The following is a 16,217-nucleotide window of genomic DNA, read 5'->3' as shown; positions in this document are numbered from 1 at the left end:
TCAACATGTAGTTGTACATTATTGTTACATGTATGAGTATGTATGTGTGTGTGTCATCATGTAGTTGTGCATTGTTGTTACATGTATGAGTATGTATGTGTGTGTGTGTGTCAGCATGTAGTTTTGAAGCACAGTCCCAATGGTTTTTATCTACAATAAAAACCCAGCTCTTAGTGCTCAATGACCATTGCAAAAGGAAGAACAGAGAGATTGTAAAAGCCAGAGAGAGAAGCTATATTCCTGAGAAAGTGTGTCTACCATTCATTTAAAAGTAGTTAAAAATGATTTCCTTCAGACGATGCCATCCCCATTTACTATATTTTGGTGTTTCTTCTTGAAAAATTGGCTCTTCGAATGTTTAGTTCTGTCTAGAATATTAAGAAGAAAGTTCTCATTTTTAATCTGCGTTATGTATTATAGCACATAAATTTGCAGGCATAAAAGTAAGTATATCTCTGTACAAACCAGAAGATGTATTTTCTAAAACAAATTGATAATAGAAGTATTGTATTAAAAAATGATAGCAATGCAGAATAACTATGTCTTTAAACTGTTAAAAATTTAAAAGTCTTCAAATATTTAGTTATAAATGTTTTATAGCAATGATTTTTCCTCACAGAAATTAATGTCTTGATATGAGACCATTATATGTAATGTATACATATATGGATATTTGCATTGCTGTTATATAATAAAATGTGCTACTAATGACCTCTGTTTCTATAATTGCCTCCGAGACTCAGATAAGCCCAGGGAAACTGTCATCCAAAATTACAGCATAAAACAGCTATGTCTCATGGTCTGCTTCAGGCAAGATAGCTTGAAGGAAAAGTCACTTGCATAAATAATGCAATTTGACAGGTACAATCAGATTAGGGAGTTTTACTGAGCTCTACAAACAAAGCTTCCCAAATTAAAAGGAAAGATACTGCAACTCTCTGCAAATTCTATTTTGTGCCTTTTGATTATTTCTACATATGCTACCTATAGAAGTTTTCCCTTTCTTCCTAAAACTGCAGAATGGATTATTCAACACACCACAGTACTCTGGGGGCTGGCACAGACGTCTATGCCTAACATAGCAAGCTGCTAAGGCCTTTCATTTTTTTTTTTTTTAATGGCAGCTCTGTTCATGAGTACTTGCTAAACTTCTGTTTTCAAAACCTTCCAATCAAGGCAGCTAGACTCTTGTAAAATATGGATATTTGTTGAAATCAAACCCTGTTGCTGTCAGGCAGCCTCTGGCTGTTTTAAACATCTAGCCCTGCTTCTACCATGAGTCATTCACTGTCCTCCTACTGAAATTCGTCTTGTATTCTATTTGCACTTAGCTGTGCAAGAGGTAATTTGTCAATCAGTACCTTTTACATACAAACACACGGGCAGACGCCCCAGGTGGCGAGTGTTCTCTAACTGTTGAATCCCGAATCACAGAGGGTAGACAATTAATGTAGATTGGTTGGAAACAAACTTATAAGAAAAATAGTTTTTTTGATTTGGGGGATTTTTTTCTTTGCTTTAATTTTATAAGTCAAATCATCTCTCTTGCTGTCACTTTATTATGCTTTCTGAGGGTCCTCTGTTTTTTTCCTTCATGAGCTTGTTTGGAATTATCCTGCATGTGTGAACCACGGCACTCTTAGAAGACATGAGTGTTTCTGCCCTAATAGTTATTTTTTTATGCTGACAGAAGTTGAAGTGCAGGTTGCTGGGGAGAAAAAGCATCAATGGTATTATCCAGTTCAGGACTCTGTATGCTACAAGATAGACCTACTAGCCAAGATGTCCCCACTAGTCCAGCAGCGACATGACTGTTATGGGGTGAGATTATAAAATACACTCTGCGTTCAGATTAATATTGAGGTCTTTAATCCATTTGGACTTGAGTTTTGTGCATGGTGATAGATATGGATCTACTTTCATTTTTCTACAGGTTGACATCCAGTTATGCCAGCACCATTTGTTAAAGATGCCCTCTTTCTTCCATTGTGTACTTTTGGCTCCTTTATCAAAAATCAGGTGTTCATAGGTTTGTGGGTTAAGATCTGGGTCTTCTATTCGATTCCATTGGTCGACTTCTCTGTTTTTATGCCAGTACCAAGCTGTTTTCAATACTGTAGCTCTGTAATAGAGTTTGAAGTAAGGGATGGTAATGTCTCCAGAACTACCTTTATTGTATAAGATTGTTTTGGCTATCCTGGGTTTCTTGTTTTTACATATAAAGTTGATTATTGTCCTCTCAATATCTGTGAAGAATTTTGATGGGATCTTGATGGGGATTGCATTGAATCTATAGATTGCTTTTGGTAGAATTGCCATTTTTACTATGTTGATCCTCCCAATCCATGAGCAAGGGAGATCCTTCCATTTTCTGGTATCCTCTTCAATTTCTTTCTTCAAAGACTTAAAGTTCTTGTCAAATAAATCCTTCACTTCCTTGGTTAGAGTTACTCCAAGATATTTTATGCTATTTGTGGCTATTGTGAAAGGTGATACTTCTCTGATTTCCCTCTCTGCTTCCTTATCCTTTGTGTATAGGAGGGCAACTGATTTTTTGGAGTTGATCTTGTATCCTGCCACGTTACTGATTGGAAGTAAACAAGATCGACGGGCAAAAATTGGGAACTTGGGGGTGGGGTGGGACGGGGCCAAGGGCAGATGGGGAGAGAAAAGTGTGAAGGGGAGAATGGGGAGAGCTCAGGGGAATGGGATGCTTGGGATATAGGAAGGGTAGATATGGGAGCAGGGAAGCATATATCTTAATTAAGGGAGCCATCTGAGGGTTGTCAAGAGACTTGCCTCTAGAGGGGTTCCCAAGTATCCAGGGAGATGCCCCCAGCTAGTTCCTTGGGCAACTAAGGAGAGGGAGCTGGAAAAGGCCAGATCCTATAGCCATACTGATGAATTTCTTGGATATCACCATAGAACCTCCACCTGACGATAGATGAAGAAAATGACAGAGCCCCACATTGGAGCACCGGACTGAGCTCCCAAGGTCCTGACGAGGAGCAGAAGGAGGGAGAACATGAGAAAGAAAGCCAGGACCGTGAGGGGGGTGCGTTCACCCATGGAGATGGTGGGACAGAACTAACTGGAGATCACCAACTCCAGTTGGAACTGGACTAATGGAACATGCGACCAAACCGGACTCTCTGAATGTGGCCGAAGGTGGAGGCTGACTGAGAAGCCAAGGACAATCGCGATGGGCTTGGATTCTACGGCGTGGACTGGCTCTGTGTGGGCCTTGTCAGCTTGGTTGCTCACCTACCTGGACCTGGGGGGAGTTGGGAGGACCTTGGACTTAACATAGAGTAGGGAACCCTGATGGCTCCTTGGCCTGGAGAGGGAGGGAGTGGGGGTATGGGTGGAGGGGAGGGGAGGGAAGGGGAAGGAGGAGGGGAGGAGATGGAAATTTTCAATACAAAAAGAAAGAAATACACTCTTACAGACTTTAACGCTTACTTCAGAGGAGAGAATTTTGTGTTTAACCCTATAACTGGTTAAAAGCTTATCCTAAAGAGGTTGTAGGCCCTTGCAATTCTACTTTGCTACCTGGTCATGTTGTCATATTTGCTTTTCAAATATTTATGTTTCTAGCTGGATAGTGGTGGCCCATGCCTTTAATCCCAGGACTCAGGAAACAGAGGCAAGCAAATCTCTGTGAGGTCAAAGCCAGCCTGGTCTACAAGATCTAGTTCCAGGACAGGATTCAAAGCTACAGAAAAACCCTGTCTCAAAACAAACGCACAAACAAACAAAAACTAATATTTCTATTCATACACCCAGGACACTCCCAGACTTGGCCAGAGTGAAGTAGGCAATGTCAAAATGCAAAGACTAGGAGACTTAGTGTTTGCCCTTTCTCCACAACCCCAGATCACTTACCGTCAAAGATCAAGAAAGGCTTCAGAAGACAGGGCACACAAAAAAGTAAGGGCTTGAGGATGAGAAATAGGGCTATGAAATACAAATATCTGGTCCTGATGCAGCTATAAAATTCCTGAACTCAAGATCAGTCCATGCACAATCCTCCACAGATGAGGGAGCTGCTCACCTTCTTACCGGGGAGACACTGATAACTGCTGGGGCAAGGAAAATCATCCTTATAGTTCAAAAGAGTGTATATGACAGTACCGAGACTGGAAAGAGGACAGAGTCCCATCACTAACCCTGAGTTATTTACAAATGATACCCACCAAGAAAGAAATAATTAGCTACCTTCCCTGGAGTGGTACTGTGGTTATCAACCACACTCCAGGACAGGCCAAATGTTCAAGAGTAGCTTTCCAACACAAAATAGAATTTTTATTTTGGGGTGGGGGGTAAGGGAGGATTGCTATTGTCTTATTGGTTTTTTGTTTGTTTTGACTTCAGTTTTTGTGTTTTCTCTTTTTTAAAGATAGAAAGGGGAGGGGAGAAAGGACACAGATTTGGGTCAGTAGGTAGATAGGGTTGTTTTGAGAGAAGTTGGTGGAGGGGAAACATGATCAAAATACATTATATGAAAAGAATTTTTTAAAAATAAAAGTATATATGAAAGAATAAGGAAATACCTCTCTACTTTTTTACTTAGCAAGTTTATCCCAATCAAAAAAAAATATATTATAGACTAAACTATCAAATAGTGTTCAAAAAGATTAATGCCCACAAAGATGAAACAATTTTTTGGATATAGCAAAAATTCTTTTATTTTATTTATATTTATTGTTTTTATATAGGGTCTACCTATGTAACTCTGGCTTGCTTGGAACTTGCTATATAGACCAGAATATCCTTGAACTTACAGAGATCTTCCTGTCACTGTCTCCCTAGTGCTGGGGTTAGAAGTCTATATTCCCGCACACAACACAAACTGCTTTTTAATGAAAAACTCCTGTGACATGTGTCTCTAACTTTTCCCATTTTGTTCTGTCTACGTTCCTCTTCAAGAAAGGAAGTCCTCAATTAGTATCTAGTTATTAAGTATAACAATAGCATAAAGCATAGTTGAGACATCTTCAGTGAAACCAGGTGTTTGTTCCCAGAACTGTTGCTTAAGAGATCCCACCTCTCTACTAGTCTGGCAAGATTCAGGAATTCCTGACACTGTCAGCAGAATTAAGTTGATGAAGGAAATGCCGTCCTTAGCCTCGGGCTCTAAATTTGAGAACTTCCTCTTTTCCTAACCCTGTCACGATACATATGGAAAGACACAAGGCCCTTAGAATCATGTTCGAGTTACTAATTTCAAATTTACTGTCCATTTGACCTGCTTCACTTCTCCTGCTTAACTTCTTTTTGTTACATCCACCTAGGCATGTTCTGATTATGTCAAGCACATGAACAAGGAGACAGGAAGAGCCTCAGAGACAATTTCTCAGAGGAACCAATGTTTTAGCTTTATAATAAAATTTGTGTTATGTCTTTGATCCTGATTCATCTACATGGAAGGGAAAAGAAACAATCTTTTATCTATGGCAATGTGCAGACGGTATCTTTAGTTATTACATGCTTGGATGATTTGGAAGTTTATTAAAATATAACCTTTTAGATGCAGTAGTAAAACTTGCCAGGCCCAGTAAGCATTGCTGCTAACTCGTGTTAAGGCTGAATCCTTGCCAGGTAGTCTTTTGGCAGGAAAAGACAGGTTTCCATAGCTCTGACAGTGTGAAACAGGAGGCATGCTTAACAAGATGCTGTGTATTAATTTGAAAGGCTTTAGCATCTGGTTAGATAATACCTGCTGTGGAAGACACACAAAATAGTATTCAAGATGACTATTTTAAAAATCCCAGCAAAGCTCTAACTAAGCAAAACAAAATCAAGCCATGTCTCTCTTGCAATCAAGAGAATTATAATTACATAACCCACAATGTTTGAACTAGGATACTGTTGACTCTTCACTGAGCTAAAATGTTGGAGTGGGTCCTATTGAAGCTGTAGAGCTTATGAAAACATTTTTCTGCCATTGAGAATTTTACTGAGTACATTTAGGATGTTTGGAGCTTAATACTTGGTGCTCTGTACTTTGCATGTCATAATAATATATAGAAATCTCCAAAGAAAAGGAAGAGGTAATAGCATTAAGTAACAGAGAAAAACCAAGCTGAGAAAAGAAAGCTGGATTGTTTCTACTAAGCAAGCATTTTTTTCTGAAAGTGTCCTGGTCTAAGGAGTGTAACTGTCTAGGACCAGAAGCACACACGAGTGTATGAGTGTTCCGGAATTATTATAGCACTGCACCCCAGAGTCACAAAACACTCGAAACAATATGTTTTATTCACATGCGCACCAAAAATAATCTCAACATAGTTTAATTGTCTGTGAATTTGAGGGATTTGTCTTTCCCACAACACTTTAAATAAAATTTCTGCTTGGCAATTCTATTCCTTGCATCAAAGCAATAGATTGACGTTTTATTCTCTTCATTGTCTCTACAAAATGGACTGAAAGCTTAAAATAACACAATGCCATAAGTTATTTCTGACAGTGTAATATGTCCAATGGGGTAAAATTATAATAAATAAAATACAATGCCACTGATAATTGAAGTGATCAGGCTACCCATAAAACGCTATAGGCACTATCAAAATGGGCCCTGTAGGCTGGATGTTTGTGAATGGATTGGCTAAAAAGAGATGATGCACAGTTTTCTGAGCAAAAAATATATCCTTAGTATAATAAAAGTATAAAACCGAAATGCCGAAGAATGGTATTGCTGGATCCTGAGGTAGGTTGATTCAGAAGAGGGGAACTTTGATTTGTATATATAATGAAAAAAGATAGTTTGGTTTTTAAATAGATAAATAAATAAATAATATTTTTAAAAGAATACTTCTTTATAATTAAAGGAATTACTAACCCAGAAGACACTGCGATTCTAAATACATATTCATCAAGCTCTGGCACATCTGAAATCCTGTTAGTGGACTTAGGCAAAGATGAGCGCTGACTCAGCAGTGGTTGGTGATTTCAGCACCCTACTTTCCCCAAATTACTCCCTGTATCCTAACTGAACATAGTGCTCTCAATCTTAAAATTACCAGCAAGTGAATCTCTAGAATATATCCTAAAATTAGACAGTAGAAGTGGAAAACTCTAAGAACGTGGTAAAAAGCACTGACATACATTTTATTTACAAAAACTGAAAATCTCTATAATATATAGTAAAATGGAAAAGTTTCATTCCTTCTGTCCGGACTGACACCCTGCAACCTGTTGAGCTACATGCAGGCTGTGCAGCACACTCTAGGCTTTGAACTTCGTGAGCTGTCATATATGCTTGGGTCGGCTTTGGTGATGCAGCTGTCTTTGAGACATTTCTACTTCTTAAAGTAACCCCACACCCATATTCCTATAAGTAACTCCTATAAAACTCATTGATTTACAGAGTGGATGCTTTTGTGATATACTTGTCTCTTCCAGGATCTTTTCTCAAGTGCTAAAACACAAGAGACTACCTTACCCACAAAGCAAATATGCATTCTCAGCTTAGTCTTATGACCTGCTTTGTCAATAAAAAGATATTTGTTTTAAAGTTTAGATTTGAAAATTCTCATGACTCTAAATGAATCTAAAATACACGTAGAAAACAAATAAATCATAGTCCCATAAATTAAAAATGAAGATATTTTCTTTTGGGCCATGATGTATAACACAAATTTTAAAAGCATTGAACAAGTCATTACACACAATGGCACCGTAAATAATTTTATATATTAATATAAAACTATGAAATATAGAGATTACAAAAGCATGTGACATCCTTAATCATAGGAGCACTAGTCACGCTATATAAATTATCGAAGCTATCATATAGATTTTGGGATAAATGATTTGCTAACATTAGTTAAAACAAATTATTTCAATCTATATTTATGTTTATTAAATTACATTATAAACATTGGCATAATTAGGACATTTTTAAAGCATAATGATGTTGGATTAAATTATCTTTAGATGCAATATAACAGACAGAATTCATTTATGTGATATATAAAACTTTCAGCATATATCAGTATTACACATTTTATTTATATAAATTTATTGAATATTCATAGCAACTATGTTAGCCTTTGAACCAAATCACCTAGTGCTGAGATTTCAGCTTTGTAGTAATAATGTAATCCAAAGTCACTTAAGTAATTTGAGCAATACAATGTAAACTGATTTGCAAAGTAGGGATATTATTTTAAGAATATAAGCTTACTGAAGGGATAAATAAGAAAGTATTACTAGACATATTGTAACAGCATTTTCTAGACTAAGTTGCAACCGGGAAAAATTTATTTACAGAAAACATATATAGTATTCTAAGCTATAGATACTTAGTGATAATTTTATTCAGTATATTGTACTTATATTTTTAACATTATATTCTGGGTCCCTTTCATATACCCTGCTCTCTCAAATTGGTGGTCTCTTTTATATACTAATTGTGAGATATGGATAGAATATAGAAGCTTGGTGTCATCACTGGCTTTTGGGAGCATTTTTATTGAAGAAAATAAAATATGCAAACAACAAAACAGTCTGCTGAGCTTTGGAGTCTCTGGTCTCTCAACTGGACATAGTTGGGATGGCTTATAGTGTCCACTATTTATCATTAGTCTGTTTACATGAACAGTAAAAGTGACTTTTGGATATTGTAGTGGTTTGAATGAGAATGGCCCCCACAGACACTTACATTTGAATATGTGGTCCCCATTTTTTTTCCAAACTTGCCCATGCAGACTTTTCCTGTTCTCCTTTAATATCTCATCTGTTTAGGAAGGATTAGGAGATGCAGCCTTGTTGGAGGAGGTGTGGCCCTGTTGGAGGAGGTATGGCTCTCATGGAGGAGGTGTAGCCCTGTTGGAGGAGGTGTGGCCTTGCTCGAGGAGGTGTGGCCCTGTTGGGGGAGGTGTGGCTCTGTTGGAAGAGGTGTGGCCAACATGGAGGAGGTTTGGCCTTGTTGGAGGAGGTGTGGCTCTCTTGGAGGAGGTGTGGCCCTGTTGGAGGAGGTGTGGCTCTCTAGGAGGAGGTGTGGCCCTAGGGACAAACTTGCAGCTTTATGCTCTCTGCCTCCTGCTTTCAGAAGTCTCAGTTGGTCCTGCCATGACGATTTCTAACTACCTGGAATTATAAACTCAGTTTAACACGTTCCCTTTATAATCTCCCTTGGTCAAGGTGTGAAATCACAGGAATAGGAACAAAACTAATACAGAAAGGCCCTATAAGGAAACTGGCTAAAACCTTCAGTTCAGATGGCAAATGCTTCATTTGAATCCATGCTTCTTCCTTTGTATATGTGAGTCCTTCAGGAATTCACTACGCTTTTATGTCTCACTTTATTTATCAATTCGTGGGCAGGCACAGAAAAAATAAGATTACTTGGTTTCCTATGAGACCTTAAATTCTTGTAAAAAGGGCTTACAAAAGAGCAAGTACTTAATAATTTTAACTATTTGGATTGCTATGAGAATGAATTTAAGATCTCAGTTTGTCATGGTTGATTCTGTAATAAAGCTGAGTGCCATCTTTTTCCTATAGGTACCTATTCTATTACATGAGCATTCAGCTTCCAAGGCTGATACCTCCCATATCTGCTCTCAGGCTCTTTTTGGAATTCTATCATAGTGGATTCCAATTATTTATGTTAAAGTCTTATGTCTGTCTCAATATCATGATGATTATTTATGTATAATGACATTCTGATGTTCAAAAGAGCTGGTGGAACTAGATAGATTAATTAATCTAGAGTTCAAAGAAGTTAATGATTCAAAACATATCACAATTAAAATAATGTATGTGTGTGTATCACACACACATATCTATGAGGATATATTACTATAACCTGATTTTAGGATTGACACTTCCATTTATGTATTATTTTTATTCACCAATACAGTTAAATTCACATTTCATTGTCATTTCCTAGTGTTTAACTATGATGGCTTTTTTCATATTTCCATTTAGAGTCTAGCATCAGAAACATGAAAAGTGGGTCACATAGAGAGAGTATGACCCGAAGAAGCAGTGATTACTGAATGAGCCGGTAAGTAAAATTGATCATGAAATAATAACACAGGCCCAAAGATCATGGGATGGACCTCCTGAAAGTGTGAACCAAATGTTTCCATTTTAACACATCTTCAGCATATATTAAAGTCACGAGATACTGCTCAACAGGTACCTCCTTACACATCCTATAATGACATCTAAAATTCATTATGTTAAGTTTCACTGGACACAAACATGCCAAGCATGACATATCATATTTCTTAACTGATTTATTTATTTATTTATTTATTTATTCATTGATTGATTGATTGATTGATTGATTGATTTGAGGTTTGGGGGACAGTGTCTTAAAAACCCATAGTTGACCTTGAGTTTATGGTACTCTTTTCATCTTGTCATGCCCTAGAGCTGGAACTCTGCCTCTATGTACTATGCTTGACTATAGCATACATTTTGAAAAGATGAAATACAATGATTGTATTATTCTTTCAAGTACATCAAACAGTATCACAAAATTTTAATTTTAAACTCATTGTTCTTTATTATACATACACATAAATTTTAAAGATGGAAATATTTATGTGCCCAAATTTTATTTCTATTTTATATATTAGCAAAATGGAATAAAGTTTTAGATATAAAGTCACTTAAAGGTTATCTAATTTCTGCAGGATAAATGTTTAAGTTTTTAAAAAGTGTAGTATCGGAGCTATAGAGATGGCTTAGAGGTTAAGAGCATTGACTGCTCTTCTATTGTGATGGAGAAGGGTCATCTGTCTATGTGTTACTTTCATTGGTTAATAAAGAAACTGCTTTGGCCTTTTAATAGGACAGAAATTTAGGTAGACGGAGTAGACAGAAGAAAATTGTGGGAAAAAAAAAGCAGAGTCAGACAGACTTCTCAGGCAGTCACCATGCTTCTCCTCTCTGAGTCGGTTGCAGGTTAAGATCTCTCCTGGTAAGCGACCACCTCATGGTGCAACACAGATTACTAAATATGGGTTAGTCAAGATATGAGAGTTAGCCAATAAGAGGCTGAAACTAATGGGCCAAGATGTGTTTAAAAGAATACAGTTTCCGTGTAATTATTTTGGGTAAAGCTAGCCGGCAGCCGCGAGCCGGGTGGTGGGACGCAGCCCGCCACTCCGTTCACTTCTCAGCACCCACATGACAACTCAGTATCTATTTATAGCTTTAGTCCCAGGGATCCATCACTCACACACAGACATACATGCCAGCAAAACAACAATTTACAGAATAAAATAAATTATTTTAAAAATTTGTAGTATCCTTGGATCTTATTTTCTTAATTTCTTTCTGTTTGATTACTCACAGAGTATTATTAATAGAAACTGATGAAAGCACACAGATATCAAGTCTTATGTTTACTTATGAAAGGGAAGTAAATGTTATTGATCAGGTACATATAATGAAGAGGTCTGTGGGCACATACTGGCTCTGTTGAGGTATCTCCTAGATGACAGTGCTGTGCTTTGCATGAATGGAGAGTCAGTTTTACAGCAGAGCCATGTACCCTAGATGAATGTGAGGGTTCCAGAGTGATGAATCTCATCTTCACCTCCTATCTGCTTGCTGTTCTCTCTCCTCCTCCCTTCCTTTTCTCCTTCTTTCCTTTGGTCTCTCTCTCCCTCTCCCTCTGTCTCTCTCTACCCCTCTCCCTCTCCCTCTCCCTCTTCCTCCCCTCTCTCTCTGAAAGAGAGTCTCATTTTTACCTTATTATATATATTTATTTATTCCATAAATATGAGGGGCCTGGTGGTGGTGACACATGCCTTTTTTCGTGAGGCACTCATGAGGCAGAGGTAGGCAAATCTATGTGAGTTCGAGACCAGCCTGATCTTCAAGAGGTGGTTCCAGGACAGGCTCCAAAGCTATAGAGAATTCAGAGAAGTTTGAAATTGTCCATACAAAAAAAAAAAAAAATCTAATCTTTGAATTTGGTTTAAATCTTAAAAACTCACAAACATTAAAACTGTTTTAATGTTTAAGGGACAAGAGTCAGGATCATTGAACAGCACTTATCTGTTTTTGTACACTATTCTGTCGCATGAAATGTTGTGGTGTGATTATAATACTTTTGCTCTGATATGAGAAAAGCATAACTCTCACAAAACATAGGCTCAAGCTTTATAGATAAATATCAAAGTTCTCTACAATTTCTTGTTTTCAAAACCATAAATAAATTGATGAGAGGAACATAATGGAAGGGAATGATGGAGAACAGAACTCTGTGCACACTCAACTTCCAGGCATGTACAGAGTCTGGTGTTTCTGGCCTCCAGCTCCAAACCCGGAAGTGAAACTGAAGGAATATGCTGAGTGAATGCTTGTCTTAGAAACTTGGGACACTCATGGCGTCTTCTTATAAGAATTAAACAAACAAACAAAATCCTGTTTTGAGGCACCAAAGTAAATGTGAGAAAGTGGGCATTTCAGGTTCTACACTACAGTTTCGTCTCCACAGGACAAATAAAACAGGTGTTAGAACGCTTTTAGACCTGCTGACGTCCAATATATGTAGAGCAATGACTTACACAATTTTATTAAGTCAATTATTAGTAATAAAAGTTGGTTGTAGTGAAAATTCACAAACAAAGAGGGTCAAAATGTATGTCCTGACCCATGCTTGGTTTCTCATGCATGCAAGCAGCTTGGCAACATTCCCAGCTCCCTAGAGACAAGCAAATGTTTTATCCACCCATGACAGTTGTGACTATAGAAAAGGTTCTCTCCCAGAGAGTTCTCTATTTGATAAATGAAAATCAGAAAAGAAGCAATTGCACCGTGAATATATTTTCAAATAATTTTGTTGTTATTTTTGATTTATCAATATTAAAAATTACGTTAATTGAGAAACAATGAATTTCTAAATGAGGTTGGATATTTCATGCTTTTCTTTCACATCTTATTACTTTTATTTTTCTTATGGCACACATTTTCTTGGCATGTCAGTTTTATAAGAAAAACAACAGGAATGAACTGCTAAAAGGGTTACACCTGTCCCTTGTGTTTTTCTGTAACTAAATAGGTTTCTATAATTCTTTTATATACTTTAGAAAACAATCAAAATTTTAATTTCAGAGTTAAACTTTTAGAGTAAGGTTGAATATCTTTTTCCATGTGGGTTTCTTCATCGGGCCTCTGATTGAGTTTAAATGTAGCAACACACATAAACACACACATGTGCTTGCACACACAGAGAGAAACACACACAACGTTCAGAATCACATAGCTAACTAAATATAATAATTTTATTTTTATTTATTTATTTATTTATTCATTATGTATACAATATTCTGCCTGAAGGCCAGAAGATGGCACCAGACCTCATTACAAATGGTGTGAGCCACCATGTGGTTGCTGGGAATTGAACTCAGGACTTTTGGAAGAGCAGGCAATGCTCTTAACCACTGAGCCATCTCTCCAGGCCCCTAAATATAATAATATTAAAACCCTATATGATTGCTATTCCCACAAACTTACAGAGACTTTTTCTTAAAGATATTTTGAAATGATTTTCGGTTTGTAGAGGTCTTACAAACATCCTACTTTTAATATTCCCTTCATCCAGCTTTAACTAATGTTAGCAGGGTACATAACCATGGCATGTATATTAAAGAAGGCATTACTTGTGTAGAACTCATGACTACACACCATTTTCACATCATCCAAAATTTCAAGTACTCTATGAAAAAAACTGCAAATATTTTCACATGGGAAAATGAAACTTAGAAGTATTACTAAGTAAGATGTTCAAGGTATCAAAACAAGCATATAACATAGCTGCTCTTCCAGCCTCTGTTCCAAACTAGGTTTCATAACTACCCAACATCTTATCATGGCCATTATTACTATCTGATGGACTTCTGCACCCGACTAGCTAATGCTCTCTGTAGAACATAACATGCTGTAATATAAGGACAGCAGTGTATCAAATAATTTCTGTGAGCACAAGCAAATTTGCTGTCTTTTGTACTTCCCAAATTCTAGAGAGTCCAGTTTAGACACTGCCTAGAACAAAAAGTACAAATTGCATGCACAATATTTCTGTAACTACACAATCTCCAACATGTTGTCAATCTAGCAATATGTTTCACTGTTTTGCAATAGAAGTTAGACGTTTCTATTTTTGAACACATGGCATTTTTTTCTTAAATATAATTTAAATGGACACACTTAAGGTTTTGCTTCATGTTAGTATTTCACATAGAAACTACATTAAATGACTGTATTAGAGGAACTTATCTCAGACAAAAGGTTTTAGTGTCTAACGCTATTTGTTTATTTGATTTACTTGCATTAATAGCGTGCCAATCTCTCATCACCCCGTGAGTCTGAACAGTGATTTATTTAAAACTTGATTTTTATGTTGCTGTTGCTTCTGTTTATAAATTGACCTGGAAGTTTGGCTTCATACTATTGCTCTTCATAATCAGATTAATTCAGTCAAAGCTGCCTCTGAGAAGCAATCAAAAGCATTGCCAATAATTGCCATTGCCCTACTTTTGCCTATTCTCAACAGTTGCCAGTAGGTCCTGTTCACGTCACAGTCAGATTAGCCCCACTGATGTCTCTGCTCAGAATATCATCATGTCTCCAACAGACTGTGACACTACTTGTTGGAACTGCCAAGGAAAATGCTACTACCTACCATGTTCAATGCTGTTTCCATTGTCAGTATTTTAATTTTAACATCTTTAAACATAGCAGGAATGTTTCCATCTCAGGACCTGTGTACTTGCTTTTTCCTTCACTTTCCCCCAGATAGTTTCTAGCTTACATTAGTAAAGTTATTATTCAAACCCCGTAGTCAAGGTACTGTTTAATCCCATTATTTAAATTTCCAAGAGTTCTAATTGACTTTATGTTTAGCCAAATTTTTTTTTTATTTTTTGGTTTTTGTGTTTTTTTTGTTTTTTGTTTTTTTTCGAGACAGGGTTTCCCTGTAGTTTCTAGAGCCTGTCCTGGAACTAGCTCTTGTAGACCAGGCTGGCCTCGAACTCAGAGATCCGCCTGCCTCTGCCTCCCGAGTGCTGGGATTAAAGGCGTGCGCCACCACCGCCCGGCTGTTTAGCCAAAATTTTATCATTTACATGCTGTTTATTTGCTTAACTGTTTGTCTACTACATCTTTCTCTCGGTATTAAGTCTCATGATCTCTGTGTATTTGTCTGAAAACTTTGAAGCATTTGGGATACTTCTCAGGATTGTAGATGCAGTCTCAATTGCTGAAGAAGAGGATGCTGTCTCTATGAGGAGCTGTCTGCAGGTTACATAAGGTGTGCTGGAAAGGTGGTTTTCTTGTGCCATCACCCTTCCCATATCAGGACTCTTAGGACTACAGCTGCTCTGGTGGTATCTCTACTCCTCTAACACCTTACCTGTGCTCTGAAAGTAACCCCACTGGTTCAGTGAGCAGGCCTGGGTTAGGTCATTCCATCTCTCTCCAATGTCCTATCTGGAAGGAACAGGGATGTGCTCAACTCTCCCCAGGCAAAGCAGTACAACAGCGCACTTCCCTGTGTTCTAGTAGAACGGTACGTTTTATTTTTGTGGGACTCTCGTTTTGCTCTGGTTCATCATTTGAATGAATTAGATTACTTGATCTTATTATTTGATCAAACCTTTGCAACCGCATGCAATGCAAATACCAAGAATCGAGTAAGTGACTGTATTTATTGCCCTAGAGCTACTCTGCAGGCTTAAAGAAAAATGACGTTTCTGACTTTACATTTAAGTATGAACAAATCTGTGCCCTAGAATAAATGAGAGCAAATTACAACTAGTAATGCACAAAACACCAGTGCAAAGGAAAAATGGTCCTCTCCATTCTCGCTGGGTGTCACTCTCTCTTGGGTCCTTTTGAAAAATGTGTTTCTGGTTTGCTAAGTCCATGCTTCTTTCCCACACAGAGAAATGTGTCCTAGTGAGTCTCAAGCATCTGTCCTTTTGATAGTTTTTCCAATCAACTTCTTGTACAACTCGTTTCCTGAGAGATACATAGGGGGAGAATTATGCCCCGAGGCCTTTCTGATTAGTGTGCTTCATTGAATCATCTGTTTTGAGTTACGCCAAGGATTTACTATGCATTCAGAACAAGTTCACTCATTTCATGCATTAGTTGATAAAAAATTTATCAGAATAGCAGAAAACATTACTGAAAAATACATATAAGCCACTGCTCTATACATCACAACTAAGTGGAAAAAAAACCAT

At 37.4% G+C, this 16,217-nt stretch overlaps 1 protein-coding gene across 1 annotated transcript in view; it reads right to left on the bottom strand.

Moving 5' to 3' along the window:
* Ppfia2 (PTPRF interacting protein alpha 2) overlaps positions 1 to 16,217 on the bottom strand; it is a 404,134-nt gene that overhangs the window by 170,381 nt on the left and 217,536 nt on the right.

The sequence above is a fragment of the Arvicola amphibius genome, chromosome 17 (genome assembly GCF_903992535.2).
Source record: "Arvicola amphibius chromosome 17, mArvAmp1.2, whole genome shotgun sequence".
Taxonomy (NCBI): Eukaryota; Metazoa; Chordata; class Mammalia; order Rodentia; family Cricetidae; genus Arvicola; species Arvicola amphibius.
This window is presented reverse-complemented; position numbering and strand designations above follow the sequence as displayed.